The sequence below is a fragment of the Phyllostomus discolor genome, chromosome 13 (genome assembly GCF_004126475.2).
Source record: "Phyllostomus discolor isolate MPI-MPIP mPhyDis1 chromosome 13, mPhyDis1.pri.v3, whole genome shotgun sequence".
NCBI lineage: Eukaryota > Metazoa > Chordata > Mammalia > Chiroptera > Phyllostomidae > Phyllostomus > Phyllostomus discolor.
The window spans coordinates 24,416,137-24,437,025 of record NC_040915.2 but is presented as its reverse complement, the minus strand read 5'-3'; positions in this window follow the sequence as shown (position 1 = coordinate 24,437,025).

Sequence of the window (20,889 nt, the reverse complement as noted above, 5' to 3'; positions counted from 1 at the left end):
CCCAGAGAAATTGATAGGAATGTTCTAGAGATCTGGAGAAACCATGGACCAATGTCAGTCTATAACTAAGGAGTCCAGAGGCTTTGGCTGTGAACTTGAGGTGTCAGGGCAGAGACAGACCCATCTGCATTGGGATCTAGCCACCCATCCGCAAAGGACAGAGGGCAAGTGTGCATGAAGAAAGGTCTCTGGGGTCCTAGACATGAGCCCCAGGGGAGGGAGAGCACTGACCTTCACCTTTCTCTGAATCCTGAACTAGAGTACCATCTGAAGGGGTGAGGAGCTACTAGGGAACAGGGTCAACCATGCAGTCCCTAAGAATGATGAAGGAGATACAAAGGCCAGTAGATAAAAAAGAAACACCTCCTTTGAGGGAAATGCACACATTTATCTATCCCAGTGTGGTGGCGGCAGAGGGGGTGTCAGGGGGCCTTCAAAGAACCCACTGTTGGCCGGCCACCTGTGCTGTTCACTCAACCCAAGTGAAAATCAGCTTTGAACACGTGTCGAGGGCAGAAGAAAAAGTCAATACCAGACTCCTGAATCCTTTCTTGACCTTTCCTTCCCTACCTCGACCTCTCCCTAGCTAAGGAAGAAGTGGGAAGTGAAAGGATGACTAAAAAGGTAGAGAAACAGACAAGCCGCTGAGGCGCCCGCCCTCACCTTTCCCACTGGAAGCGGCCAACCCCAGCCAGAGCTGGGGCAGGGAAGACAAATTAACTCTGAAGTCCAAGTCCTTCCTATTTCATGGGGCAAGCGAGACATATTTATTGCTGAACTGAAACTCTTAGGGAACTAAAAGATCAAGTGAATTTGGTATAATCCAAGAGCATGACGATAAGCTAGCGGACCTGCCTGATCGCACCCAGGGGCCTGGGAAGAGCTACTGGATGTGTGTGTCTGTGCACGTGTGTGCCTGCGCACACATGTGCTGTGTACGCTGGAGCATAGGAGGGTGAGGGTAGCAGAGTGGGCACAGTAAATTTGTGTGATTTGCACTCGATGAGCCATACCCATTTAACATAGTAACTACATATGGTTTAACATGGTTTTTCTTAAGCTAACTTTGGAGCAAACACATTTTGGAGCTGCCACCTTGAGCAGCTTACCACGGTCCCTCTTCTATCCCCTGGGAGGAAATACCTTCAGTTCCTGGGAAGTGTTTATTGATTTCTTCCTTCAAGAAATGGAGCAAATTTTCGACTGTGTGTGAGACCACTGTTGTCTGGGTGTTTCTTTTTTTCCCTTGCAGCTGCTTTCAAAAAAAAACAAATTCTATTGAATTGTATACTTTATACATCTCAGGGCCCTGGGTTTATTATCTATCAAACACTGTGCAACTTGTTCTGAAATATTTCTCATCGCTCTTCGGCGGGCTTTCCAGCCATGGGAGGAAAAACAGCATGAAGCTCCTGGAGGTTTCAATTCCCTCCTCCAATGTGCAGGTAGCAGAGGCAGGAAGACTTTGATAAAACACGATGACTTTCTTATGTCATAATAAAATTGTTAAGTCTTCACAGAAATCCTCACACTAGGGCCTTTTCTCCTCCCTAATAGTAGGAGAGCAGATAAATAAAGCCATTAAATGAGTTTCCTCTTCGGGCGGCAAGAGCTGAAAGAGCCCGGGGCCCGAGGCAGAGGAGTAGGAGGGGAGGGTGCTTGGGCCTCTAGGAGGCAGCCAGGCATTATGGGCTCCTTTGTACCCTTCCCTTGGCCGATGCAGAGGTGGGCCAGCTCGGCCCCTGTTCTACTCCAGGGCACAGAGCGATGCCTGGCACGCTGTAGGTGCTCCGCGCCTATTTTTTTACATGAAGGCAGCTGGAGTTGTAGAGTGGGTACCAGGACACCAGCCTGAATACCAGAGGGCTATGTAGCTGATGCTAAGCAGAGAACCCAAAGGTTAAAATAATTATTCTAAATCATCGCATCACATCCCCCTAAAACATCGCATTTATGATGTCTCCCTCACACTCATCATTATGTGAAATTATTTTGTTTATTTTAATAAAATACTCATTTTATGCTATGATGACACATGATGTGTGTGTGTGTATATATATATATATATACATGCATATATATATATATGCACCTAACCCAAAGGCTAGCGCCCCCATCTCACAAACACACTGCCACCTCCATATAGCTGTGTTTATTTCACCTGGCTACCTTGCTAGCCAATCTTGTTTCCTAGTCCTAGGTCAGATTCCCTAAAAACAGACAGCTTCAGGTACACCCGATTTATCCAGGGTATGCTTGGGGTGGGGTGGGGTGGGATGGGGTGGGGTGGGGTGGATGTGAGGACGGGAAGTTGCTAAGCAGGAATGTGGTCTCCAATCAAGTCCAGCCTTGGTTGGAGTGTGTGGGGGAGAAGGGGATACTCTGAAGCATAAATCCCACCACAGAGTGCTGCCCCTGAGGCCGTATCAGTCAGGCCTTGGCTGCTCCTGGGAGGGGGGCAGATGGAAAATGTAGCTAGCTTCATGTGACAGACTCGGCCAAAGGCAGGCTCAAGACAAGGTTCCATTGGCCACGGTACTTGCAGCTACTGTGGTGGTAGGTGTACCGGAAAGTAAGGAGGATCAGGATGGAGGCAAACAGCCTGTGACCTCATCCTCTCTGTACTGTGATGTCTACAGAATCATAAAGTCCTTGAGGGTGGGCACTGGTCTCGCCAATTGTTTCTAACTCCCTACCTCCCTTAGTACTGGGTCTGGAGAGCTGAGAAACATTCTCCCCCCTCTTTGCAGGCTGTTTGGGAGAAATCTCTGAAGTGGAGGCGGAGAGCTGCCTCCAGGAGTGCCCGGTCTCTCACAGTTTTAGCTGCCTGGAGGAAGCTAGAGAAACAAGGTCCCTCGGCGTGCCGGGTGCTTGGCCCCAGGGACGAGTTCTATCGTCACCCATCATTACAGGGAGCAGAGAGCAAGTCAGACTCCAGTGGTTCTAAATGGGAGCTCTCAGCCCCTCTTGGTGAGCAGCCAACACAAGGGCAGCTATCTTCGCCAGCCAGCTGGGGAGATATTTGTTCGCAGTCAAATCCCAGACTTCCTGGAAAGCGTCTGTGCTCAGCCTGGCTCTCTCCAGGGCTGCTCAGGGGAGTGTAAGCGGGTAGAGCTATTGTGGAAAGTCGTTCCGCAACCGTACACACAGCCAATGTTGACTGCGTGCTTACCCTGTGCCAGGGACCATCCTAAGTGCTTCACACATTGACTCATTCCATCCTCACCACAGCCCTGTGAGCGAGGTAGTCCATTTACCGTCCTCGTTTTCACATGAAGAATTCTTCAAAGGTTCACACCCTTTGACCCAGGATTCAAATGGTCAGAATTCCTCCCTTAGGAAACATTACTTACTACAAATGACCTTGACCCACAAAGAAACTCATCGGTATCACATTTGTCACAGCCCCAAACAAAAAGGGAGGATAACAGCTAAATGTTCGGTGAAAGGGAAATGTTTGCTTTACGGCCCTGCTAAACGATGGAATTTTATACAGCCATTAAAATCATGTTTATGAGGATTTGTAATAAAAATGAAAACGTCTTACACATTTACATGGCATAAAAACGTACAAGATTTTCTGTTCAAAATGATCCCCATGCAGATCTGAAACCATACACAGAGGGCTTTCCGGCTTAAGAAGGCAGCGGGCCGAATATACAACACTTTCACCGCAAAGGAAGTCCTGGTGGTCTTTTGAAATCTTACGTTACAAAAAGCAAAGCAGAACAAGACGTGTTAAATTGGGGGAATTCAATGTGAACTTAGAAGCCTGGAAACGAACGTCAGCCGAAGCCCTGGCACCAGCACAGCCCGGGGGCATTGCTGTGGCACACCGCCGCCACTCCCGTGCACTCCCACAGCCCGCGCCCCCAGGGATCCCAGGTACTGCCGGGGGCCACAAAAGAGAGGCTGTGGAGTGTACAGAAGGGAGCCGTACCACAAAGCGGGAACAAACGGAGCATCCTATGTTTTATCGACTTTAATATGTAGCCGTGTATAATGCATATTGTTCTCTTTTTTGTTGCATTTTGGTCTGCAAAAGCAGACATCCATGTGGTACTGTGATACGATGATTTATTTATGTTTTCTATGTGCTCGTGTGCTTAGAGCTGTGTGTGCACGTGGTGCGGCAGCTCTGATCAGGGCACCAAGCATTGTCTAAACTGAATGAGTCCTGCCCGACGAAGATGCTGCTCAGAGGACACGCAGCGCACCTGGGAAAAGCAGGAAAGCTTCGTGCCCTTTCCCGGTCGCTTGCCCAGTGCATCTCTTCCATCTGGCTGTTTCCGAGTTTTATCCTTTAATGATAAACCAGTAATCTAGTAAGGAAGACATTTCTCTGACTTCTGTGAGCTGCTCTACCAACTTAATCAAACCCAAGAAAGGGCTGTTGGGACCTCCAATCCATATAGCGGGTCGGTCAGAAGCACGGGGCTCGAAACTGGTATCGGAGGGGGGCCTGCGATGTGGAGGGGGCAGTCTTGTGGAACTGAGCCCTTAACCCACGGGGTGCGAGGCTGTCTTCAGGCAGACAGCGTCAGAACTGAGTGGGACTATGGGACGCCCAGGTAGGGCCCAAGAATTGCTTGGTGGTTGCAGAACCATAATCCTAACATTGGAACTGGGTGCAGAACACAAACTGGGTACAGAATTGTGTGCAGACACGCACACACACATTTTTAAAGGCATGTGAATTCTCCTCCCCCCCCCCCCCCCCGCTCCAAAATGTAAGGGGAATGGTCCCAGAAGAGATAGAGACTATTTCAGGAAGGGCAATCAGCACTAACAATCATTCCTACTAACCAAGCAGAAGGAGATTTCTGCTCTTCATTAGCACCGATGATCACACACAATAACTAATTAAAAAGGAGGCTCAGCAGAGTGCTCCAAGATGAAAAATCAGCTGTGCTCCAAAGGCTGAGGGAAGCTAGGCAGGCTTGACTCCTTGTCTCCTAGAAAATTAAACCTCCAGCTGACCCTATTCGTTATAATGAGGTCCTGATAAGCCATACATAAATTCCCAATAATGTGAACCCACCAGGACAGTATATCCCCGTGGCAGAGCAACGGGACAGGTCCCAGGGGCCAGGCAAAACTTAGAGAGTACACCATGCCTGGGAAAGATGCTGGGTCCAATTTTTTTTAAAGATTTTATTTATATTCAGAGAGAGGGGAAGGGAGAGAAACATCAATGTGAGAAAGAAATATTGTTCAGTTGCCTCTCGTACACGCCCTGACCTGGTACTGAGCCTGCAACCTAGGCATTTTCCCCAGCTGGGAATCAAACCGTGGCCTTTGGCTTTACAGAACAACGCTACACCAGTCAGGGCCAGATTCAAATTTTTTTTTTAATTCCATATATAAATCCATATAAAAACCATGGCCTGACAAAGAAATCCTGGTTGTAAAGAGAAAGTTAGCCTCATGACAAATAGCGTGTGTCTGAATTACCTTGGACTTCAAAACCAAGGCCCGTATCCTAACCACCCAGATTCGAAAACTTCTAATGATCTGAAGTAGTATTTTTTTTCTTTTGAGGTTGGTATGACTTTAACCCCAGGAAGATGTAAAATAACATCGAGCAAGACTGCTGCAAACTGAAGAAGGTAACCTTTGAGAGAAATACAAACAGAGATAATGAAATACCAAATTTAAATCCACACTATTCAAACTGCAGATTGGATTTTTAATTATAGTATAATAACCAGTTTAGTAACCATTTAAAAATGTTTGCATATATTATTTTCTATATCTAGGTACTTAATTTACTAAATTCATAAGTATTGACTTATCAACTGTGGGAGCAGTATACAAATATTTAGAGAAGTATTTAGAGGAATGTTTATTATTAAGTTAATAAGGTTTTAAAATCAGGCTTTATACCTAATACAAATCACAGTGAATCTTTTTCCCCATGGCCAGGAGTCGTTTGGGTGAAATCTACTAATAGTTATTGCTTTAGCCTCCTGAGACACCATTAAAGCTGTAATAACAATTTTTAAGTTGAAACGCACAATAGTGAGAGAAGGAGAAGGAATAAGAGAAGAATGGTACGCTTATGAATTTCTTGAACACAGAGACGGATAAGCACCGGGTGATGAGCAGAGAGGGGGAAGCTAAAATCCACAAACAGCCGAGGGGAACTAGGTATAGCAGGGGGTAGCGGGGGTTGGGGGGGGGGCAGACTAGAGCAAGAACAGGGGGCCTGACAGCCAGCCTCCCACCCACCCAACGCCAGAAATTTAACCACCCTCCTCCTGCTCCAAACCCTCAAAAAAGCACTCCGGAGACACTCGAGAAAACATCTGAGCAGAACGAGGGCAGTTGGCAAAAACATCTAGGTTTAAAAAGAGGACTCAAAGAGGATCAGAATGTGCCACTCCAAAATATGCCGCTTTGGCGTAAGGATTATGCTGAGCTGAAGGCGTCTGAGAAACAGCAGATGCGGGGAAAGCTCCCTGCCCTCTCCCTTTCTGCCCGAAAGCAGGACACACATTTCCAGCCGCGCACGGGTCCTCTCTCAGCAGCAAGTCATCCCTGGAGACGGCACTAACTCGAAGCTACATAAACACACCTCACTGCTAGACCTTTGTCCTCCATCAGTTCCTCCCTTCTATTTACCGTTTCACAATCCCCCCACGCCCACCCCTTCTCGGTGGCAAAATGCCTTTCCTTTTGTGTTGGCGCATCTCTACCATGTGCCACTGTCTGTTCAAATGGTGTATAAGCTCTCAGGTCTAACCACTTCGGGGTTTTCTCTTCTCTATGAAGCCCCATGGGCCATGTAAAAAAAAAAAATTAACATCAAATGCAATGAGTATATTTTCTCCCGTATTTTTGTCGGCTTCATTTGCCAGGCACATTGCACTGAACGGAAGCACGTAGAAGAAAAAACAAATTCCCCGCCCTTACAGAAGAAAAGGCCACGGCGTAGTTCAGAGAACTCACGCACCAGGATGGGGTGTCCCAGTGCGAGGGGAAGAGCTGCCTCCAGTGTCCTCACCTCCAAGGCCGTTTGCCCCATGCAGCAACTGATGACTCCGTCTCAGGGCCTGCTCATTCAGTTCCTCTGCCTCTTTTTTTTTTAACCATTATCTTCAAGAAGTACCAGTGGACAGTAACAAGCTTAGAATTAGAAGAGTTTTCAGACCTACTCCGGTCTACCGTCGCCGAGACTGGGAAGAGGAAGTCGCCCAGAAAAGCCAGCCAGCTGCGCGGGGGGCAGAGCTGGGTCTCCCACATGCCCGTCAGCAGCCGTGCAAGCAGGGCAGTTAGATGAGGGGTTCACATTGACCCCAGGAACACAACTAAAATCTCCCCTCACTGGCTCCCCCCCAAATAGGAAGTCTCCCATGTAAAAATTCTAAACACATATGAAGTTTTTTTTTTTAAATGACCTGATGTTGAAATACTACCAAATTTATCGGACTACTACCAAATACATTGAAATGAAAATATGCTTTCCTCACTTGAAAAATAAAAATCCTTAGAGCTCTTAGCATGCTGTTCAGAGCCACAAAGCCACTGTTGCTTGGATAGACGAGATTCACACACTTTGATATACTTGAACTGAGATGAACACAATTTGTCATTTAAAAATAAACTATACAGAAAAGAGAAAGGCTGAAAGTCCTTTCTTTCTTTCCCTCTCTCTCTCTCCCCTTACCTCCCCTACCTCTTTCTTTCTCTCTCTCTTTTTCTTTTCTTCTCTTTTCTTTTTCTTTCTTTCTCCCTTTCTTTCTCTCTCTCTCTCTCTCTCTCTCTCTCTCTCTCTCTCTCTCTCTCTCGCCTGCAATGAATGGAAGATAAGCATAAGAATGATTCTCAAACACAATCCACAAAGAATCAGCCTGGTGTGTCAGGAGGAACTTGGTTAAGAACCATCTAGTATGAACTGAGGATTGTCCACAGACCTCAGAGAACTCCACTTTCTTATTGAGCTCCAGGTTTTTACATCTGAAACTGGGGGGAATTGAACAGTGCAAATGATCCTATGCATTTCTTTCCTAGTTCTTTCCATTTTTCATTAGTTCTCATTTTTATAAGGATTTTTTAAAAAATCCTCACCTGAAGATATGTTCACTGACCTTTTAGAGAGGAAGGGAGAGACAGAAAACATCAATGTGAGAGAGAAACATCAACTGTTTGCCTGCCGGACATACATGCCCCAACTGGGGATCCAACCCACAACCTAGGCATGTGTCCTGACCAGGAATCGAACCTGCAACATTTTGGATGTATGGGACAACGCTCCAATCAACTAAGCCACCTGGCCAAGGAGTTCTTGCTTTTTAAATATCTCTAATTATTCTTGTATGCATGACCACTAGCTTTTATAAAAATGCGCTTGTATCCAAAGTGCAAAACAGCTGGAACTGAGATACGCTGGCCAATTACGCTCAGACCCTGAGCATTTGCCCTTCCTCATAGATCAAGGAACAGGCTGGGTGAGCCAGAAGCAGTGAAACTATAATCCAAAGCAATATAAATGTTGGCACCTAGAAGAGACCTTCAGAAGCTTATGAAAAAATCTTGCTAAGAATCAGTCCCAAAACAATATTTCTGGAGACATAGTCAAGTTTATGAAGGGAGAACTATGCCCTAAATTTTGAATAGGACCTGGGCTGGGAATCAACTTTCTCCAGCAAATTTTTTTAAGTTTCTGAATTGTACAAAAACCTGTGCTCAAAGATATGGAGGACGTAAGAAGGTGCAACATGGTCCCCCATCCCTGAGTTCAGAGCATAGCCGAGTTTAGTCATTAAGAATGCGGGTTTTGCTTTCTTTCCTGACTCCACCTCCTACTGGCGCTGTGAATGTAGCCAAAGTACTTAATCCTTCTAAGCCTCAGTTCCCTTGTGTGTAAAATGGGGGTGATAACGATACAGGGTAATACATCTAAAGCACTAGGCACAGTGAATTCTCAGTAAGTACGAGTTCATGTGTTGTAATTGTTTAAACAAGAATGGGCAAAGCAAAAAGAAAGTCAACAGGTAACACAATCAAAGGCAAGATGGAGTAAGTATTATTTCAAAGGTAAAAGCAATCTGTCAGGAGAGCACAGAGGCAGGGGAAACAAAGCCAACAATCGAGGGTAAGGATGCTCAGAACAACCGAGAACAGGTAAAAAAGGCAAGGAAGAATAAAGCTCTGCCTTGTTTCCTCTCCTGGGACGGAAGATCAAAGCTCAAGTTATCTCAGCATCTCCAAAGGAAACATGCATCAGAAGTGGTTTAAAAGTCCTAACTGGCAGAGGAACTGGGACGACCGCAGGATGCTGAGGTCAAACTTGGTGCTGTTCGGGGACAAGAGGCTCACTATGCCAAGCAATTAATTATTACGATGAGTGAGACTGCAGCCAGAGAGTAAGTTGGACCAAGGAAGACTAATAGGTGGGATAAAATATATCTTCCCTGCCATACTGTAGTTGGTGTGTTTGCTTCTACATGTAACTCAGTCAGGCCAGAGTGATGTGTGATCTGTCACAATTTCCCCAGTAACAGAGAACTACTAAAATAGCCACCACTTTATGAAGTAGCTATTATGAATGGGCCCATCTCACAGATAGGGTAAGTAAAGCACAGAGAAGGCAAACAACACACCCAAGGTCATGTAACCAGTACACGGCAAGAGGACCTTGATGGGTGGTTCACCGTTCTGGTGCCTGGAAGAGTGGGGAGCACACAGTGGGCCCTGGACAGACACGGGTTGGATGAATGAGCTGAAGATCCTAGGGATTTGCCCTCAGCACTGCTTGGCTTGCCCACTCCACGCACTGCCTCTGCTGTTAATAATGGATAGTCATGCGTCTCCAAGCCACACTTGGAAATCCACAGCCCCTAAGGTTTGGCCAAATGCCAACATAGGCTCTTTAACTGCAAATATCACTGTTTGTTTTTAAAAAGCTAACATTTAGTGAATGGTTACCAAGTCCTAGGCACCACGCTCAGTACTCTGCATATTAATTCCTTTAATCCTCATATCAACCTTTTGAGCACATTATTACTATTATTTCCACGTTCGAGAAGAAGTCTGAGGCACAGAAGGATGAAGAAAGCAGCGGAGCAGGATTCAAATGGGGGCAGCACGACACCAGAGTCCACGCTGATCAGCATCCTGGCACACATTGTGCTTTCTCCACAATTTCATCGTGGGCATTGGTCACGTTGCCCTTCAGTCCTTGAATAGAGAACTAACAGAGTGTCTTCTCTCCTCTTAGAATAAACATTGATGGGGAGTCTCCCAACAGTGACTTCTTGTGCAGGGGTGGGGGAGGGTGCCTAGCTGACACCGATTGTAAAACTGGATCCCAATAGGAGGTAGGAAGCGTAGCCAATGGTGGTGATGAATGGGTGGGATATTGAAGGTGAGCTGAGCGGCGTGTGAGTGACAGCAGCCGCCTTGTTAATCTTTTACCCGCCTCTCCTCCCCTTGTAAAGTACTCACCCCACTACATTTTAATGAAAAGGCTGATTTGGGCCATGACTGAGTGGGTTTCTTTACATGTGTCTTTCAGAGACACGGCTTCTTCTGACCTTGGGAGTTTAAAGGTAGCGGCAGGCCCTTCCCCACAGCGCGGTAGGCAGTTGCCTAGGATGTGGGACTTCAGTGGGGGTGGGGTGGGCAAGGCTCTTTTCTGGGGAGAGGGGGAGGAGAGAACGGGGAGAAGCCGACCCTTCCCACTCTCTGAGACCTGAAACTCCGCAAAGAGGGGAAAAATAACTTGTATTCCACAACGATGGATGGGGCTTATATGCAAAAACCCATGAGAGAGGAAATATAGTGATTTCCATGAACGTGGAAGAGGAATGAACTCACATCAAAGCATTTCCTGAGAGTCCGTGTGCAGAGAAGAGAATGCGTGGGGGAGGAATGGGGATCCCACAGAGCAGCGGGGGAGGGCCAGGGGGGCCACCACTCATTTCGCACCTGAGACCCAAGCACCCTCCCTGCCTCTCCTGCTTCCACAGAGCTTTAAACACCACTTTACCACTATTATTCATATTAAATTTGTGAATGAAAAAGGCGCTATGTAATAAACCTGGCAACCCCAGTGACCCAGAATAACCACACAGGATGGTCTGAACATAAATTCCTAACTGGGCAACCATGGCGGGTAGTCCCCTGCCAGGCCTATTGCTTCCTTGGCAAAGGTCAGTCTCGACCTTCAGTGAGCTCTGTCCATTGTTTTTATGCCTCTAGGATAACATGCCTTTGAAATGTCAAAGTCATTTTCTCTTCCTACCCCTCGAAGGCGTGAGCGGTGGGACCAGACCACATGACCATCAAGCCCCACACTGTCCTCTCGTTCCCCACGTACCGTCTCTGTGTGCTGTTGATTGTTAACTACCCGATACGCACCTATGCAAAGGAAGTATACGTTTCTCCATGTTGCTCTGTATCCAATCCCAGAGATTTCCCTGCTTTGTTTTCTCCTGTTTCCTTCATCTAGAACCAATGGATTTCAAGTAGCCCTCCTTACGTCTTCTCCTTGGATTCTAATGTATAAAATAAGCGGCAAAACAGCCATTCTATGGAACATTTTCTCAATCTTGCTTCCAGGCATGTTCTGAAAATTTGGCTCAGATCAACTCTTACAGGAAAACTTTTCTATAGGTTGGATGTTCTTTTATCGACAAGAATAAAAAAAAAAGGAGAGAGTGAGAGAGGGGGAAGACAAGAGGAAGGGAGAAATGTATCATGTGCTTTATTTCATGTCCATACTATTGGGAGGTAGTGACTATTATTTCCAGATTACCTACGAAGAAATGGCTTTGCAGGTGGGAACTTGCCAAGGTCACAGACATGGAGCAGAGCCAGGAGTCCACCCTGTTAGCCACCTAATTCAGTCTGGCTCTAGGCCCTCGTCTTCATCAGAATTTATCACCCAGGGTTTCCATGGTCATCTTCCCTGGTAGACCATGAGCTCACTCCCTGGAGCAAGAATCTAACAAATTTATGGCTTCATTTTGTGCTGTCCCTAGTTCAGTGCATGTCACAGGCTAAGAAAAGTTTTGCTGAAGGAAAGAATGAAGAGAGAAAGAAGGAGAAGAAGAAGGAAGCAAGGAATAAAACAGCGATTTGATGAAGAAGGAGATGGCAAGGGTGGAGGGGCCATCTTAGGGCTATCGGAGGATCAGGTGTGTGCAACCAAGGTCATGCCCGAGAACCCACGTGCAGGCTCTGCGGAGACTGACACAGGCAGACACAGGCCCTAACTGCAGATCCACTGGCAGGATCGCACTAACCCAAAACAGTGTCTGGTGCACATTATACCTTCTATCTGCTCTGAACACAACCCTTTTAAGGATAGTATCTAGTAGTTGGGACAACATTGCTCTGAGAGGAATGCTGTTTTTTAACAGTCACTGAGGCAGGCTTATTCAGTGTGCTTAAGGCAATGATTCCTAGTTGCTTTGCAATTCTGACAGCCTATCAGTACTTGGCCGCGGGATAGAGGACCTCCATCTTAAATGGGACTGAATGGCAAGCATTTTATCTTTATTGCTTTTTGCTGATTGCCAATGTAAAGTCAGCTTGTTGCAAGATTTCAAACGATGCTGAAATGTATGGACTTATCAAGTGGAAGTTTCTCTGCCCTCTCTCACTCCCAGCCTCCCCTGCACCACCGGTGTAAAACCCTTTTTAATTCTTTTTAGTAACTGTATCACACTCCACTGTGTACCATTATTTATTTAACCAGTCTCCTTCTCCAGATACATAATAGACCTGGTTCCATTTTTTCCTATGAAAAGCAATTCTGCAATAAAGCCCTCCTTAGAGATGCAGACATGTGTAAGAGTGCATGTATATGCATAGTTCTACATATAGATATATACAATATAAACAGATCTCTTTGACTCTTGTGCAAATATTCTGTAGTATAGTTTTCTGGTGTGGGACTTCTCGGTCAATAGGCATGCATATCCAATTTTAATAGATATGACAAGCTGCCCTTGAAAAAGTTGTATGAACATATACTCCCACTGTGCACTGCACGTGATGAAAAGAACACTTTGGGGAGTGTGATCCAGACAAAACACTTCTTTCCTGGGAGCTTTGCTTTCCCTTGCTTTATAATTAGAACACATCGAAGGTTCCAAACCTACATGAGAGCAAGTATTAGAAAGCCAATGTGGAAATGACTCCTTTGAGAACATAACTAGATCCCTAGTATTTCGGAAGAATTCAGGTGAATCCCAAAGGGCTTTGCATGGTCATCCATGTAGAGAAGAGGTAAAAAAATATTTCCACTTCCCCCGCTTCCCAATCCACACACAGCCTCACTAACATGGGCTCATCGAACCCTGGGGCCCCAACCACGGACGCCAGATGGGCCAGGAGGGAAGGCGAGGAACACAGGAGTCTAGGACATCCTGACTCAAGTGCTGTTTACATCACCATCATCCAGAATCCCTAGTGTTAAGTTATATCATAGACTTGAATGTTCGGCTATCATGTTTTTGTGTCAGTTGGCCAAGGACAAACTAACTTACTAGAGAGAAAGAGCATGGTAAAAGTTGCACATTTTTGAGGCCATCCTAAAATCTGGAAGTCAGGGTTTAGCTTGCTCGGCATGGCACGAATTGCCTGGCTCCAGTGTTCCTGCCACAGAAACCTGAAACCATTGCACTTATTGGTCTCCTGCTCCTCCCAGCACCTCCATCCTGTGCCCAGGCTCATTTTTCACTCTGATGCTCAGGGCGAAGAGAAGGTTCATTCATGTAGGTAATAAATGAACCCCTGACTTTGGAAGAGGGGTAATTAGTGCACATTATCACTCGGGCTAATGAGATCAGAGTGGCGCTGTCTGTGCTCAACATGCCTAATACGAAATTTAAATTAAGAAGTCCCACTCCCTGTGATTAAGGAGATATTCACTGAAACACTGCGCTCCTAATCCCTTTGTATTTCCATTCGCCGACTCAATATCAAATGTTCTATGACAAGGAAAAGATGCTTAGTTTAAAAGGAACAGATGCCCAAATCTTCTTGTGTTCATTTGGAGAGACGACTCGATTTCTCTTTATCTGGGGTGTTATCAGTCAGGATTACACACAGACGCAAAGACACACAAGTAATTCTACCTAGATTTGGTGGGAATTGTTTTTTTTTTTTATGAGCTGTATAAACAGAGCTTTAACAAAAATCCTACTGCCACAAGGAGAAAAGAAGGGGTTAGACTTAGTAGAGGGTGGAAAGGGATGTGTCTAAATTCTGTTTTCATTAAAAAAAAAAAACCTCCTTATTTTATTTGGACAAGCATTCTGGCAGGGAATCATGTACCCTTGAAAAATCTAACAAAGTTTCCCTGAATTCTCACTCCACATCTGACCGTTTTCTAGACACATTGAGTGGAGACGGTCTAATCTGACAGAAAGAGATCGATTTTTGTACTCAGACCTGGATTTAAATCTGTCTCCGCCACCTACAAGAAGACCTCACAGAGGACACCAAGATGCTAAGCCTTAACTGCATGTCTTATAAATTAGACTACATTAAAATTAAGAACTTCTCTCCATCTTGATGGAGAGAAGCTAGTTGCAATAATTATAACCCCCCAAATCTAGTATACAAAGTATATAAAGATCTCCCGAAAACAAATAAGAAAAAAGATAAGCAAAAAAATAGAAAAATGAGCAAAAGGCTTAGACATACACTTTACAAAGAGAAAAATCCAAATGGCTAATAAATGTATGAAAAGATACTCAATCTCATTAGATATCAGAGCAAAGCAAACCAAATGAGATCCTGAAATCCTATTTCACCCACACACCAGGATGGGCATGGGGAGGGATCTAGAAATATCAGACGGTAACAAGAATGTGGCATAATGGAATATTTACGCACTGCTAGTGGAAGTGAATTTTGTTATAGTCAGTTTGAGAAACTATTTGGCATTATGTAGTAAATTTGAAGATGGGCATACCCTGTGACCCAGTAATTTCCAAGCTTCTTCTTCAGGAAAGCTTCTTAAGAGCTTTCTTAAGAAGTTCTTTCAAATGTATGCTAGCATTCAGTATATATTTATGGCAGCATTGCTCATAGTAATAAAAATCTGGAAATAACCTAAATGTCTATCAACTATAGCATTGCTAATCTGTGACATATTCATACTGTAGAGTACTATATAGTAAGAAAAATCAATTACAGTTACAAGATACAACACGAATGAGCCTCAGGAGCAAAATGTTAAACGACAAAAGCAAACTGTCAAATAATTTATATAGCATTCCATTTACGTCACTTTAAAACATGCATAATTAAATCCCATGTCAAACTGGAGAGTCTGACTTCAGAGCCCATTACTCAAATATAAGCCTCAATCTTCGGTGCGCAGTGGGGCAAGTGGGAGCAGAACAAAGGAATACAAAAGGGGCTACAGGTGAGGATTCACCAGCGACTCCCACGGGCCTCACAAAAGGACAAGACAGTTCAGTAGAGTGGAGCGTGGACAAAGAGGCTGAGGGAAGAGATACAAATCATGCCAGGCAGGTGACTTCAAGGGGTTTTCCCGTTTCTGCCATGAGATTTCTTAATGCCTAAAGCCCATTAGCCAGACCTGAAGCCAACAGGCTCTCCCAGGCCAGCCTAACGACAGCAGTCTGCCTTCAGAGGGCAGGGCACTAGAAGGTGTTAGCTTGCGCCCGCTCCTTAGGTCCCAAGTTCACACTGGGTTGCAGGAAAGACTCACACCTGGCCACCAGAGTGCCTCCTTCCTTTTTCCAGGGAAGGAAAACGACAGGAAGCACCTGCTATGGTCTACCTACAGTACACGGGATTGCATCAAATCTGCGCTGTGGTCCTGGGCAGCAGCTGAGATTACTCCCACTTACCAATGAGGACATCAATGCCCAGAGAAGTTAAGTACGTAACTTGCTTATGGCCACAAAGCTAGACGGGCATTGAAACCTAAGTCTGCCGGCACCGAAGCCCCGTAATCACCCTGTTAGGCATCAAAACCATCTCCTGGAAGTTTAAAGCTGGATACCACATCGGGCAACAAGCATGGGTAGTAGAGGAGGTATGGAGAGAATACAGAAGAGTATAAGGTAGCAGAAGTCACATCTGCTACTGAAACAAATGGCTCCTGGCTACTAGAAAACCAGTGTCCCCAAACACACTAACTGGAAGAGAAAACACACAAACTTAGATGATTGTGTTGCGGGAAAGGATTCATGAGAGGAGATGAGTGAGGGCCCAGAGCTGAAAAGAAGAAAAATGAAATAAAAATTATGGGCCTTAGAAAACTCTCTTCCCAACCCTTGTTGAGACCAGAACTCGTTGATCTGTCTGTTTAAATCAAGGTCGCCAAACCATTGGTCACTAGGCTTTCTGCCCCAAATCTCTCAAAGTAAAGCCAGGCACCTCAGCCCACTCCCACCCCTTCACCCTGGAGAAGAGAATAAATTAGCTATCAGAGGCTGTTTCTGTCTCCTTGCTCACCCGATTAATGATGATCTACTGGGGGTGAGTGATGTTCAGGCTGATGCCGGTAGAATGCTAAGGGAATTCCAATTACTTTCTCAAAAACCAAGCCTCCTTTGACAGGTTCCCCTGCAGAAAGCCCCTGCATTTGTCTGACCCAAAGCTTTTAGAGAAGCAGCCTCCGACTCAGGCTGGGCCTTGCAGTGAACCTGTGGCAGCAACGAGGGGTTTGCCTGGGGTAGGAAGCTGGGTGGCAGCCACCCTGCCTACCTTCTACACCTCATTCATTTCCATGACCAACCGATCTTTCCACAGCCTTGATCCCAAACACTGCTCACGGCTATCATCCATGAAGTGTGCACGCTGTGTCCGGCACTGTGGGGTATTGGGGAGGGGTTGGGAGCACTACTTTTGGGGTGAAACTGCCCTTGTTGGAAAATTGGCTCTGCCTTTTACCAGCTCTGTTATCTTCTCTTAAAATAATTTTTCTTTTCCTTTTATTCTTGATTTAGTCTTTATTGTATTGTTTTTCCATTATCATCTAGTCCTCTTATTCCCTCCCTCCCCCAAGCAATCACTACATTATTGTCCATGCCCATGAGTTCTGTTCCCTTTTTGCTCAATTTTCAGTATGCATCCACGTGTTCATCACAGCATTATTTACAATAGCCAAGATGTGGCAGCAACCGAAGTGCCCATTAATAGATGAATGATGTGATGTGTATGCATGTATATATACATACATACAGTCAATGGAATATTAGTGAAACATAGAAAAGAATGAAATCTTGCCACTTGCAACAACACGGATGAACCTAGAAGGTAGTGTGCTGAGTGAGAAAAGACAGAGACAAATACAACTTCATTTACACACAGAACCAGCCATGTGATCTTGAACAAGTTGCTCAACTCTTTGAAATCTCAGTTTTTTTATCTATCAAATGGTTACATTAAACCTATGCACAGAAAGATTGCATGATTAAAAACCCCTAGGGCACATTCCAATTAGTTCCTAAGCAGGGGAGGGAGGTGGGGATGGCTGAGGTGGGAGCGGGGAGAGGTGGGGGGGGGAATGCAGACAACTGTACTTGAACAACAATACAATAATTTCAAAAAAAACCTAGGGCAATAGAGGGTGCAAAGAAATCTCACTAGATATTGACAGTTTTGATTATTACTCCAATTACCTTTTTTAAGCTGGTAGAGTGGGACTGTTAATACCACTTGGTATGTGAAGAACCCAAGACTCAAACAGACAAAGCCATTTATTTACCCAGTGACATAACTTATCCCTGGGTCAAGGTGGTGTCCAGGCTTCTCTGGACTTGTCTCTGCTGTGTTTCTCAGATTTGCTTGCAAGTCAACTTTCTGAAACAAAGCAAGGGAGTCTTCATTTGAAGACAGTCTTTTGACGCCTCCTCTGCCCCCCTAGGGAAAGCAGCCCCCCTCCAAGACATCCAGCACCGATCCCGAATCCAGCAGAATAGGCATTCTCCCGTGAAGCTGGAGGAACCAGCCCGGGGTGTGCAGCATCCCCTAAGGGCTGGGTCACTGCCTGGCAGCTCTCGTTCACCCCAGCCACCACCCCTTGTGCTGGCTCGGGCAACCACAAGCACCACTCTGAGCAGCTCAAGGATGCAGCCTTTCTCAGCATAGGCCTGATTCCAATTTCAGACAGTGTGGTAAAGCTCAGAGATTATGAAAATCTGATTCAGAGGATGTAGGCTCTTTGAGAAAAAAATTAAATGTCTGAAAGATAGCTATTATGCCTACAGATAATTTCTATGTAAGCCCAGTTTTTCCACTGGGATATGTACCCTTAGAACAGTCTAGGGTAACTATGAGGCAGCCCAGTGCTTCCTAAATGGTCAACTGCAATGTTCATATATCGGTTGTCACTCTCGTAGGAAGTAACTATGGCAATGCTGATTCCATGTGTAAGGAAGGAAATCATTATCTACTTACTGTCAACCTCAAAGGCCCCCAAAGATCCCATTTTCCTTTAATAATATTGATGTTTGGAAAGCATCAATATTATTGCTAAGTGTTTCAAATGCCCCTCTGGTTGCCAATGTTTGTAAACTCCTTCTTCACACGCAGAAGAGGGCAGGCTCTTTCGCGTCTCCCCAGGAGCCTTTCTTAATGCTAAGATGCAGGAGCAGGATAGCATAAAGCTTATGTGGGAGGAAGCAAAGTGAATCATGACCAGTACACGAGAAGAATTCTATCCTCTGCACATCATCTCTTTAGTTCACTTTTTAAGACCCACTCTAAGTTTTATCTTTTTCAGAAAGCCTTCCTTAATGACCACAGGCTTGACTCCAGCCACAGAAGACCATAAAAAGCCTTAGAAACAGTCTCTGTTGGCCCCTTTCTCTTTACTGTTCTGTTCTATGATGATAATGATTTGGTGCACTATTTTTTCATCATTAGATGCTCACAAATACAGTTATTATGCATTAGCATTCATTGCTCAGCCCTTGTGTGTATCTCCCCTCTTTAAACCGAATGGAAGCTAAGGAAACTCCCTGTTACCTACTATGGCTCATGATACAAAATGCAGTGGAGGGAGCACAGGTCACTTGAAGGGACATACCATTTGTGTTTTGCTTCTTGCCACACTTCTTATAGTTTTATTAAAGCTTTTATTAGTCCTGGTATTGGTCAAGGAAACACAATGGAGCTCTTGCATCTAGGCCAAAACTCTGGTGGAGAGAGTGAAAAGGTCCTGGCCTTCTTCCCCTGATAAGCAAAGAGACCCTCTCCTAGGAAGTCACTTTTACTTGAGTGTGATTGAGGAAACAGGAAACAGGAAGGGCTGTGTCTGGCCGGTGCTGGTGCAGGCCTTATGAGAATAAGGTTTACAGGAGTCATAAGGTTTCTACACTGACTAGTTCACCTGACCACGATGTGAAGTTTTATTGTTCGTTGTGGAATACATTTCTCTCTTTAACTTTGATTGGTTCCAGGATGACACATGATCCGAGTAGAGCCAATCAGAATTCTCCTATCAGGTTACTAGATACGCATTGAAAAGAAGAAGTTCTCTTTCTGCTGTGGGAGTCCTAAACTGGGCTCGTGTAAGCCTGGGTCTGTTAGACACCATCCTTCGTGGCTGTATGGAAGAATCCTGGCTGCAATATGGTAGGATGGCTTCGCAAACGGAGAGCAGCAAAGACAGGAGGTAAAGGGAGAAAGACAGCTTCCTTAACATCATCTGAGCCACTGAATCCAGCCATGCCTGAATCCACCCACCTCTCACCCCTGGACTTCAGAGATTTTAGGACAACTTTATTCTCTTTTAACCTGTGCCAGTACAGTGTAGGTTTCTGTCACTTGCTCAGACAGAATCCTGACAAATGCCAGAGCAGCTGCAGCGGGGACAAAACGGGTACTGCATGAGGGTATGGGCCGCATCTGCCTTGTTACCTAGCATCCAGCTTGATCATTATTTGGTAGATGAGTGAATAAATCTCTAGGAATCTGGCACATCTCAGCAGGAGCTGGTCCAGCAGAGAAGAGGCAAGCGGCCCAGCAAGTATGTGCGTTATCACCACTTGCTCTTTGAGGAAGAGCACCATTCCATCTCTTTATCTGAATCTATCCTATGAGATTTTCAAGGAGGTAACTGACAACGTATTAGTTAAATATTTCACCTTCTAACTTGACTCTTTTCCTTAGTGATGAACTCTGATTCTTCAGTGGTATTTGTCTCTGAGACATTCTGGGTTTTTTTCTGCATCCGTCCACCTTGTTCAGCCCACTGCAGACCCTTACCCAACTGCAAAGCAGGTCTTGGGTAGGAAATTGATTTAGATGTTCTGAAATCACTTCCCTCCCCCAAAGTAGAATCCTTCAGCACTGGTAACTTAGCAACATGACAAAACACCTCCACATGCAAAGAGAAGCAGGGAACAATGGGTCTTCTGCTGTACTCATTTTCTTGCAACAAGTGTGTAACTTCCTGATAAGCAAAGTGAATGCAGAACTGCCGCCACACGTGAGGTCCCCCTGTTGGTGTCGACAAAGATGCACACACAGGAAGCCAACAGAGCCCATGTGCAACAATGGAGTCTAGCAAATCTGCACTATTCCTAAATCCCTCAGTTAATTTTCCAGCCCTACTACATCCATGTGAAACACTGGAGGCCTCAAAGAGAGAAAATATTTGGAATAAATGTGTAAGCACCATCTTTTTCCTATGCCTTGCCTTGGCAGGGAGGCATGGAATACCCAGAGCAAAAATGTATATTCTGGGCACCAAAGTATCTGGTGAATTCCAACAAAATGCTTGGAATTAGGGAAAACAGGCTGAGGCTGTCACTCATGTGTTTGCCTCCACAGTTACTAAAAGGCCTCCCTTAATGAGACACTGGGTCACCGGTGGTAGTGATGGGCACCGCAGGAAGTCAGGGCTAACGCTATGGAGCAGGTGCTCCCAAAGAGGAGAGCTTATGA